Source organism: Notamacropus eugenii, chromosome 3 (assembly GCF_028372415.1).
Source record: "Notamacropus eugenii isolate mMacEug1 chromosome 3, mMacEug1.pri_v2, whole genome shotgun sequence".
Classification (NCBI taxonomy): Eukaryota; Metazoa; Chordata; class Mammalia; order Diprotodontia; family Macropodidae; genus Notamacropus; species Notamacropus eugenii.
Window position 1 is genome coordinate 40,884,302 of NC_092874.1, and position 9,906 is coordinate 40,894,207.

Below are 9,906 nucleotides of genomic sequence, written 5' to 3' on the forward strand. Positions count from 1 at the left end.
CGTGCTTACTATGTGCTAAGTACTGTACTAAGTTCTGGCAATACAAGTAGAAGAGTCAGACTAGCTCTTAAGAAGGTCACATTCAAAAGTTAAATAAAAATTAAAAAAAAAAAAGGTCACATTCAAATGGTGGGGTAGGGACAGAGACAGTACATGGAAGGTTTCAGCAGTAAGTCAGATGGAAAGGTCCGATGGTCCTTAGGGTACTGAAGCAAAACAGATGATCATGGCTCTTCTGTTATATCACTTCCACTGGTAAAATCCTATCAGTTTCTGATGTGAAACCTCTTGAACAGTGACAAGGATTCTAACTTTTATCAACACCATGATAAGGCATGAGAGCAGGACATTAGTGGAGAGAAAGTATGTATACATTAATATATGTGTGTGTGTATATACATGCATACACACATACATACATATATACACATATATGTACATAAAAATACATATATATAAACATATATATATTTATGTCTATATGGAGGGACAGAAGTAGTTGCCCCAGGTAGGTCTAAACCCAAACCCAGACCTCTGCCAACAGGAAAAAGTGGGGAGCCATCCTCCACCAGTCCCCCCCTACCCCCAGAGTAAGGAGCAGGAACAGCTCCATGTAGGCCCAGATTCTTTCCCTACTCCTCTACTAATCCATCACTAGCCACCAAGGAGAAAATTTTCATCTTCATATTCCAGAACTTTTTTCTAAAAAGAGGCCCTCCAGCCCTCCCTTCCACTGCATCCTTTGGAATTCTTGTTCCACAGTGAAAGAGTCCCTTCCTCCTGGATGTCTTCCTCTCATGAGAGGGAGGGGGGGGGGGGATGATATCTGGCTATGTCAGGGGTGCTGAGATCAAGTGAGAGTTTTTGGTTTTTTATGAGGAAGATAAGGGCTTGTTTGTATGGAGCAGGGAAGCAGCCAGTAGACTGGGCAGACTGAGAATTATCCAGAATGAGGGTAATGGGGGAAGAAGGGACAAGCTGCTGAAGTTCACAGTATGGAATGGGATCAAGGGGGTGTCAAGGGGTTTGCTTTGGAAAGGAGAAGGGCTATATCTTCATCTTCGTGTGACATAGGGGTGAAAGAGGAGATAGCAAGGGAAGGAATCTCAATGATGGGAGGTGGATAGAAGGGAGAAGGCGCTCTGGGATAAATGGCTTCCATTTTTCAGCAAAGTAAGAAGCTCTTCAGCTGACAGAGTGGTGAGAGAGGAGGCCGTGGGAGGAACGAACAAGTTTGGAATAATTGTGGTAATCACCATGGACAAAACTAAGGGGTGGAAGAAATGAAGGAAGGAATGAGGAAGTGTTAGGGATCATAAGGCAGAAGGATAGATGAATGGATAAAAGATTAAAGTTAGATAAAGGAATTTCAGAGTTCATAAAGAGGGATGTGGAATACTTATGGGTGATGGCAATTCTGGGTATATAAATCTCGTGTAGAACCTCTTGAGGTCCTTTCAAGATTCTCTAAGATAAATAGCCCCTCTTCTTTTTATTAAGTCATTTTTGCAAATTTGCTGGCTACTCTTCATTTTAATCTTTAATCTTAGGTCCTCTTATACCAAACCAAAGGTATAGCCCAATACTTTAAGGATCCACAACTTCATCAGTGTAGGTATTTTCCCAGACATGGAGATCACAAATTTATTGACTTAGGTGACAGACTTTATGAATTATATTCCACTCTAAGCCTTTGGATGATGTCTCTGTGAACTAAGCAATGTTGGCTGCAGGTGACAGATGTTGGTGGCTTATGTTAAAAACCTTTCCAGCTTAAAAGGACTGGCCAGAACTTGTACTCTCCCATCTTTGCCTTCAAGAACCCCAGGTCACCTTCACAGCACAGTGAGGGACTTTCACTATGTGTAAGTGGAGGACTGTATGTAAAATAGACGACAGTGAGTTTATTAATTTATCAGAAAAGGGTACAATTTCTCCAGTTTCTTACCATGTTAACGGTCAAGTATTGTATTATTTTATCTTAATGAAAAAGAGCATGTGCATGCAACAGGAACTAAAGGCTGGAAAGAGGCCGAAATGGAAGTTATAAAAGGATCTTAATGATCTTTTTTTTTCTGTCCTGTATTAAGTGGGGATATATTTCCCAGAAACTTATCCCTTTGGAAAATTCTCACAATTACCAGAACTGGTCTTGTTCCTGTTCAGGTGTCCTGACTTCCCCCTGAACCAAGACACTCTTTCAACCCTCTGGGTGATACACTCTTCTTGGTAAATAGTATTTTATTTTTTCCCAATTACATGTAGAAATAGTTTTTAACATTCATTTTTATAAGATTATGAGTTTCAAATTTTTTCTCCCTCTTATCTCCCCTCCCCAAGATAGCAAACAATCTGATAGAGGTTACACATGTATAATCATGTAAACATATTTCCACATTAGTCCTGTGAAGGGAAAAGCCACAAAAAAAAGAACAAAAAAGTAAAAATAGCATGATTCAATCTGCATTCAGACTCCATAGTTCTTTCTCTGGATGTGGACAGCAGTTTCCATCATGAGTCTTTTGGAATGGTCTTGGATCATTGTATTGCTGAGAAAGAGCTAAGACAAATATAGCTGATCGTCACACAATACTATACTGTGTACAGTGTTCTCCTGGTTCTGCTCATTTCACTCAGCATCAATTCAAGTAAGTCTTTCTGGGTTTTTCTAAAATCTGCCTGCTCGTCATTTCTAATGGCACCATAGTACTCTATTACATTCACATACCACAACTTGTTGAACCAATCCCCAACGAACAGACATTCCCTCAATTTTCAATATTTGGCCACCACAAAAAGAGCTGCTATAAATATTTTTGCATATGTAGCTCCTTATCCCTTTTTATGATCTCTTTGGAATATAAACCCAGTAGTGACATTGCTGAATCAAAGGGTACACACAGTTTGATTTGGATATGGTTCCAAATTGCTCTCCAGAATGGTCGATCAGTTCACAGCTCCACCAATAATGCGTCAGTGTCCCAATTTTTTCACATCTTACAACATTTATCATTTTTCTTTACTATTTGTCCATCTAATAGATATGAGGTAGTACCCTCAGAGTTGTTTTAATTTACATTTATCTACTCAATAGCAATGTACATTTTATATGACTATAGAGAGCTTTAATTTCATCTGAAAACTGCCTGTTCATATCCTTTGACCATTTATCAATTGGGGAATGACTTGTATTCTTATAAATTTGACTCAGTTCTCTATATATTTGAGAAATGAGGCCTTTAACATAAACATTGGCTGTAAAAACTGTTTCCCAGCTTTCTGTTTTCCTTCTAAACTTGGCTGAGTTGGTTTTGTTTATGCAAATCCTTTGAAGTTTAATGTAGTCAAAATGATCCATTTTACATTTTATAATGTTCTCTATCTCTTGTTTTGTCATAAAGTCTTCTCTTCTCCTTAGCTCTGACAGGTAAACAATTTCTTGCTCTCTTAATTTGCATGGTATCACCCTTTATGTTTAAATCATGCACCCATTTTGACCTCCTGGAATACAATGTGAAATTTTGGTCCACAGTTTCTGCCATACTATTTTTCCCAGAAGATTTTGTCAAATACTGAGTTCTTATCCCAAAAGCTGGAGTCTTTGGGTTTATCAAACAGGTGTACCTAATCTATTCCATGACTCAAATAGCTTTGATGTCTGCTCCTCTATAATATAGTGTTAGACCTGGTGTGGCTAGGCTACCTTCTTTGGAATTTTTTTCATTAATTCCTTGATATTCTTGAACTTCTTCCAGATGAATTTTATCATTTTTTCTAACTGTAAAAATTGTTTGGTAGTTTGATTGGTATGACACTGAATACGTAAAAGTAATTTAGAACTGTCATTTCTATTATTATTATATTAACTTTGCCTACTCAATGAGCAATTACTATTTTTCCAATTGTTTAAATCTGACTTTACTTGTGGGAAAAATGTTTTGTAATTGTGTTTATATAGTTCCTGTGTTTGTCTTGGCAGGTAGACTCTCAAATACTTTATATTGTCTGCAGTTATTTTAATGGAATTTGTCTTTTGCTGCTGGGCTTTGTTGGGAATATATGCTGACTTATGTGAGTTTATTTTATATCTTGCAACTTTGCTAAAGTTGTTAATTGTTTCAAGTACTTTTTCAGATGACATTCTAGGATTCCCTGAGCATACCATCATATCATCTGCAAAGAGTGATAGTTTTGTTTCCTCCTTGCCTATTCTAATTCTTCAATTTCTTTTTCTTCTTTTGTTGTTAAAACTAATGTTTCTGGTACAATATTGAACAACAGTGGTAATAATGGGCATCCTAGTCTCACCCCCAATCTTACTGGGTAAGCTTCCAGCTTATCCTCATTATAGATGTTTGCTTATGGTTTCAGATAGATGATACTTATCATTTTAAGGAAAGCTCCATTTATCCCTATACTCTCTCACGGTTTTTTAATAGTAGGGTGCTGTATTTTGTCAAAAGCCTTTTCTCCATCTAATTGATATAATCACATGATTTCTGTTGATTTTGTTCTTGATATGGTCAATTATGCCAATAGTTTTCCTAATATTGAACCAGTCGTGCACTTCCAGTACAAATCCCACCTGATCATAGTATACTATCCTCACATATCCTAATATTTTATTTAAAATTTTTGCATCAACAATCATTAGGGAAATTGATCTATAATTTTCTTTCTCTGTTTTGGCTCTTTCTGGTTTAGGTATCAGCATCATATTTGTCTTACAGAAAGAATTTGATAGAACTTTTGTACTTTGTCAATTTTTCCAAATAATTTATGTAGTATTAGAATTGTTCTTTCAATGTTTGGTAAAATTCACTTGTAAATCCGTTTGGCCCTGGGGATTTTTTCTTAGGGAGTTCATTGATGGCTAGTTCAACTTCTTTTTCTAAAATAGGGTTATTTAAATATTTCCTCATCTGTTAATCTGGACACTTTATATTTTTGTAACTATCCATTTCACTTAGATTGTCAGATTTATTGGCTTACAGTTAGGTTAAAAAGCTTCTTTTAATTTCTTTAATTAATTTTAATTTCTTCTTCATTGATTGTGAATTTACCCTTTTCATTTTTGATACTGGTAATCTGGTTTTCTTCTTTCTTTTTTTTAATCAAATTAACCAAAGGTTTTATCTATTTAATTGTTTTGCCTCCCCCCATATACCAGCTCTTAGCTTTATCAATAGTTTTCTTACTTTCAATTTTATTAATCTTTGTCTTGATTTTTCAGAATTTCTAATTTGGTATTTAATTGGGGATTTTTAATTTGTTCTTTTTCTAGCTTTTTAAATTGCATGCCCAATTCACTGATCAGCTTTTTCTCTATCTTATTCCTATTAGTATTTAGAGATATAAAAATTTCCCCTAACTACTGCTTTGGCTGCATCCCATAAATTTTGGTGTGTTGTCTCATTATTATCATTCTCTTTGATGAAATTATTGTTTCTATGATTTGTTGTTTGACCCACTCATTCTTTAGGATTAGATTATTTAGTTTCCAATTAATTTTTAATCTATCTTTCCATGGCCCTTTATTATACATAATTTTTGTTGCATCATGATCTAAAAAGTATGCATTTTATATTTCTGCCTTTCTGCATTGGATTGTGAGGTTTTGATGCCTTAATACATGGTCAATTTTTGCATAAGTACCATTTACTGCTGAGAAAAAGGTATATTCCTTTCTATCTCTATTCAGTTTTCTCCAGAGGTCTATCAGATCCAACTTTTCTAAAATTCTATTCACCTCCTTAACTTCTTTCTTGTTTATCTTGTGGTTAGATTTGTCTAGTTTTGAGAGGGGGAGGTTGAGGTCCCCCACTAGTATAGTTTTGCTGTCTATTTCTTCTTGTAATTCACTTAACTTCCCCTCTAAGAATATGAATCCTATATCACATGGTACATATATATTTAGTAAGATGTAGTTTCCTTCCTTGTCTCTTTTAATTAGATTTTTGCTTTTGCTTTGTCTGAGATGAGAATTGATACCCTTATGTTTTTTTTAACTTCAGCTGAAGCATAACATATTCTGCTCTGGCCTTTTACCTTTTTTCTATGTGTGTCTCGTGTGTCTCTGCTTCAAATGAGTTTCTTGTAAACACTGTAGGATTCTGGTTTTTAATCCGCTCTGCTTTTCACTTTTGTTTTATGGGAGTGTTCATCCCAATTCACATCTGCAGTTATGATTATTGCGTATTTCCCTCCATCCTATTTTTTCCTCTTTTGATACTTTTCTTTCACCTTGTTCCTCCTCACCAGTGTTTTGCTTTTGAGCACCACCTCCCACAATATACCCTTCCTTCTATTAGCCCCCTCCTTTTTTCCTCTTTCCCCTCCTTTTTTTGCAGGGCTTTTCCCTGTCATTCTGTTTCTTCTTTCACAACATGGCTAACATGGAACTACATTTACATGATTGTACATGTATAACCTATATCAGATTGCTTGCTGTTGGAGAGGGGAGATGGGAAAGAAGGAGAGAAGGAGAAAAAATTAGAAACTCAAAAACTTATAAAAAATATTAAAAACTATCTTTACACATAACTGAAAAAAATACTGTTTACCAAGAAATGTGTTATCACCTGGAGGGCTGAAAGAGTGTCTTGGTTCAGGGGGAAGTCAGGACACCTGAACAGGAATAAGAACCCTTCTGGTAAATTTTAGGATTTTCCAAAGGGATAAGTTTCTGGGTAAGATAGATTTCTCTACCCAACTGTGTAGTTATTCCCTCTTTGAGCCAAATTAAAAGAGAGTAAGGGTCAAACAATACTCACTCCTGCCCCTCTTTTTTTTCCCTCTAATGTAATAGATCTGTCATGTCTCTTCATATGATATAATTTACTCCATTCTGACTCCCACTTTCCTCTTCTACCACAATCCTTTTTTTCACCCCTAATTTTTTATCATCACATCCAAATCAACTTATACCCACACCTTCTGTTTTAAGTATACTCCTTCTACCTGCCCTAGTAGAAATACAATTCTTAAGAGTTACAAGTATCATCTTCCCATGTAGGGATGCAAACAGTTTAACCTTATTGAATACCATTGTTTTTCTTCTTTCTTGCTTACCTTTTAATGCTGCTCTTGAGTTTTGTATTTGAAGATCAAATTTTCTGTTCAGATCTGGTCTTTTCATCAGGAAAGTTGGAAAGTCCCTATTTCATTGAATGTCCATCTTTTCCCCTGAAAGATTATGCTCAGCTTTGCTGGGTAACTGATTCTTGGTGGTAATCCAAGCTTTTTTGCCTTCTACAATATCATATTCCAAGTCTTCTGACCTTTAAGTCTTTAGTTCCAGCTAAGTCCTATGTATTTCTGACTGTGGCCCCTTGATATTTGAATTGTTTCTTTCTGGCTGCTTACAACATTTTCTCCTTGACCTGATAGTTCTTAATTGGGCTACAACATTCCTTGAAGTTTTTATTTTGGGATCTCTTTCAGGAGGTGATTGGCAGATTCTTTCAATGAATATTTTGCCCTCTGGTTCTAGGATATCAGGGCAGTTTTTCATGATAATTTCTTGAAAGATGCTGCCTAGGCTCTTTTTTTTGATCATGGCTTTCAGATAGTCCAATAATTCTTAAATTATATCTCCTGGATCTATTTTCCAGGTCAGCTGTTTTTCCAATGTTTTCTTCTATTTTTTTCATTCTTTTGATTTTGTTTGACTGATTTTTGGTATCTCATAGTCATTAGCTTACACTTGCCCAATTCTAATTTTTAAGGAATTATTTTCTTCAATGAGCTTTTGTACCTCCTTTTCCATTTGGCCAATTCTACTTTTAAAGGAGTCATTTTCTTCAGTGGATTTTCCCCCTAATTTGGCCAATTCTATTTTTTAAGAAGTTATTTCTTCAGTCAATTTTTGTGTTTCTTTTTTCCAAGCTATTGACTCCTTTTTCCTAATTCTCTTGCATAACTCTCATTTCTCTTCCCATTTTTCTTCTGCCTCTCTTACTTGATTTTAAAATCCTTTGAGCACTTCATATTCCAATTCATATTCCCCTTTGAGGCTTTGCAGGTAGGCATTTTGACATTTTTGTCCCCTTCTGAGTTTGTGTTTGGATCTTTCACCATATTAGGTGTCTATGGTCAAGGGTCTTTTTTTTTATTTTCTGATAATTTTTAAAAGCTAAGCTCTGCTTCTGGGGTTCAAGGGGCACTGTCACAAGTTTCTTGCACTGGGGTCAAGGACCTGGTCACCGGCTATCTGTGCTGGCATCTCTGGGGCTGACAGCTTGCTTATTGCACTGCAGTGCTCTGGCCTAGTCACACCTATTATTGCCTGCTATGCTGGGACTGGGGGCTTCAAGGTGGCCTGCTGGGCCAGAACCTCCAGGAGTTGGCTGCTGATTTGCGCTGTAGTTAAGAGCCTTCCTGCTGACTTGTCTGGACACTACCTGTGCTGGGCTGTGCTCTCCTTTTACCTAAGTGAAACAGACCTTTCTGGAAGTCCTTCTAAGTTATCTTGGGCTGGAAAATTGTTTCACTTTGTCTTTTTGTGAATTTTCTTGCTCCAGAATCCTTTCAGAGGCTCGATTTAACCTTGTTTCCAAGGGATACTGGGGAGTGCTCAGGCAACTTCTTGGTTTCTCTTTGTGATCCTGGCTCCACCCATGTGATACACACTTAACTTGATGAAAGACAATCTTCCAGTCTCTCTCCTTTTGACTTGTGCAAAGTAAGGAAAAGACTAGTTGACATAATTATGAAATACTTTTAAATTAATACTTGACAAATTGAACAAAGTTGAGAATGTTATCTCCTCTTTTAGAACTAAAACATTTTCTCAGAGACAGTGTTCTTGAGGGAAGTTTTGGCCAATATTTCTCAGCTGTCAGTGTCTTACTTCATAGTTAATTTGTTTGGAAGTAGTAATGGCTGATTTTCATCCTTTGTTCTGCTTACTTAAAAACCTAGAGTTAACTACTCCTTCATCTATTTGAAGAGATTCCCTCTCCCTGTTACACACCCTCCCTCCTCAATTATCTGTACAAATAAGAGACCCAGAGAAGATGGATCAACAGCTTAATGAGGCAAACTTTTAACACAAGAAATAACAAGGAACAACTCTGCCTTGAGTTTACTTATTCTGCCTTGTATAATCAGGCTAATGACACAAAAGAATGAATGAAAAAAGCATTCATTAACAACTTGCTATGTGCAAAGTACCCAGGATAAGCAGCCCCTTGCCTAATCAGATTTAATTTTATTTAAATGTTAATAGACATTTTCTTAATTTGTTTCCAGTGTTCTTTTATTAATAATGTTTGTAGTTTATTACCTAAAGCCTGTTTTGAAGACATGGCAAAATGTACTTTATGATTATAACTCCTGAGAGATGCTGTCTAACGAGAGAGCGGCTTTTGTCGGCTCCTTTTACAATACCTAAAGGGTTTGTGATTCACAGTGGTGCTGCTCTTGTCATTTGAGTTCCTTCTCTGAGAAACAGATGCCAAGGAGGCAGCTATCATTGTGTTGGGTTATGGCTCGATGACACCTGGCAGAGAGACAGCTGGTCTGTCAACCCTTCCACCAATACCAAGGCAACATGGTGGAAATGGACTCTTTTTCCCTCCCAATCCCACTCAGTCTGCTTACTACCCTTCTGTTTCAATGTCCACCTGAGCCTGATTTTGCCAGGATAAAAATGTTGAGGAGAAGGAAGAGACTACATTGCATGATATGCCCCTCTTTTCCTCATTCAGGGAGTGTCCTGAATGAAATCTACCTTTTGTTTGGAAAACACATTGATCTAAGAAGATACCAGCATCTGACTCACCTAGAAGTGCTCCTTCGTGGCAAAGAGGAAAAGGTAAAAAACTCAGACTTTTGATTTTTTAATTCTGGGTACACAGAGGTAAGCTTTAGGTATGATTCTCCATGAACAATCCTGGCTTCCCT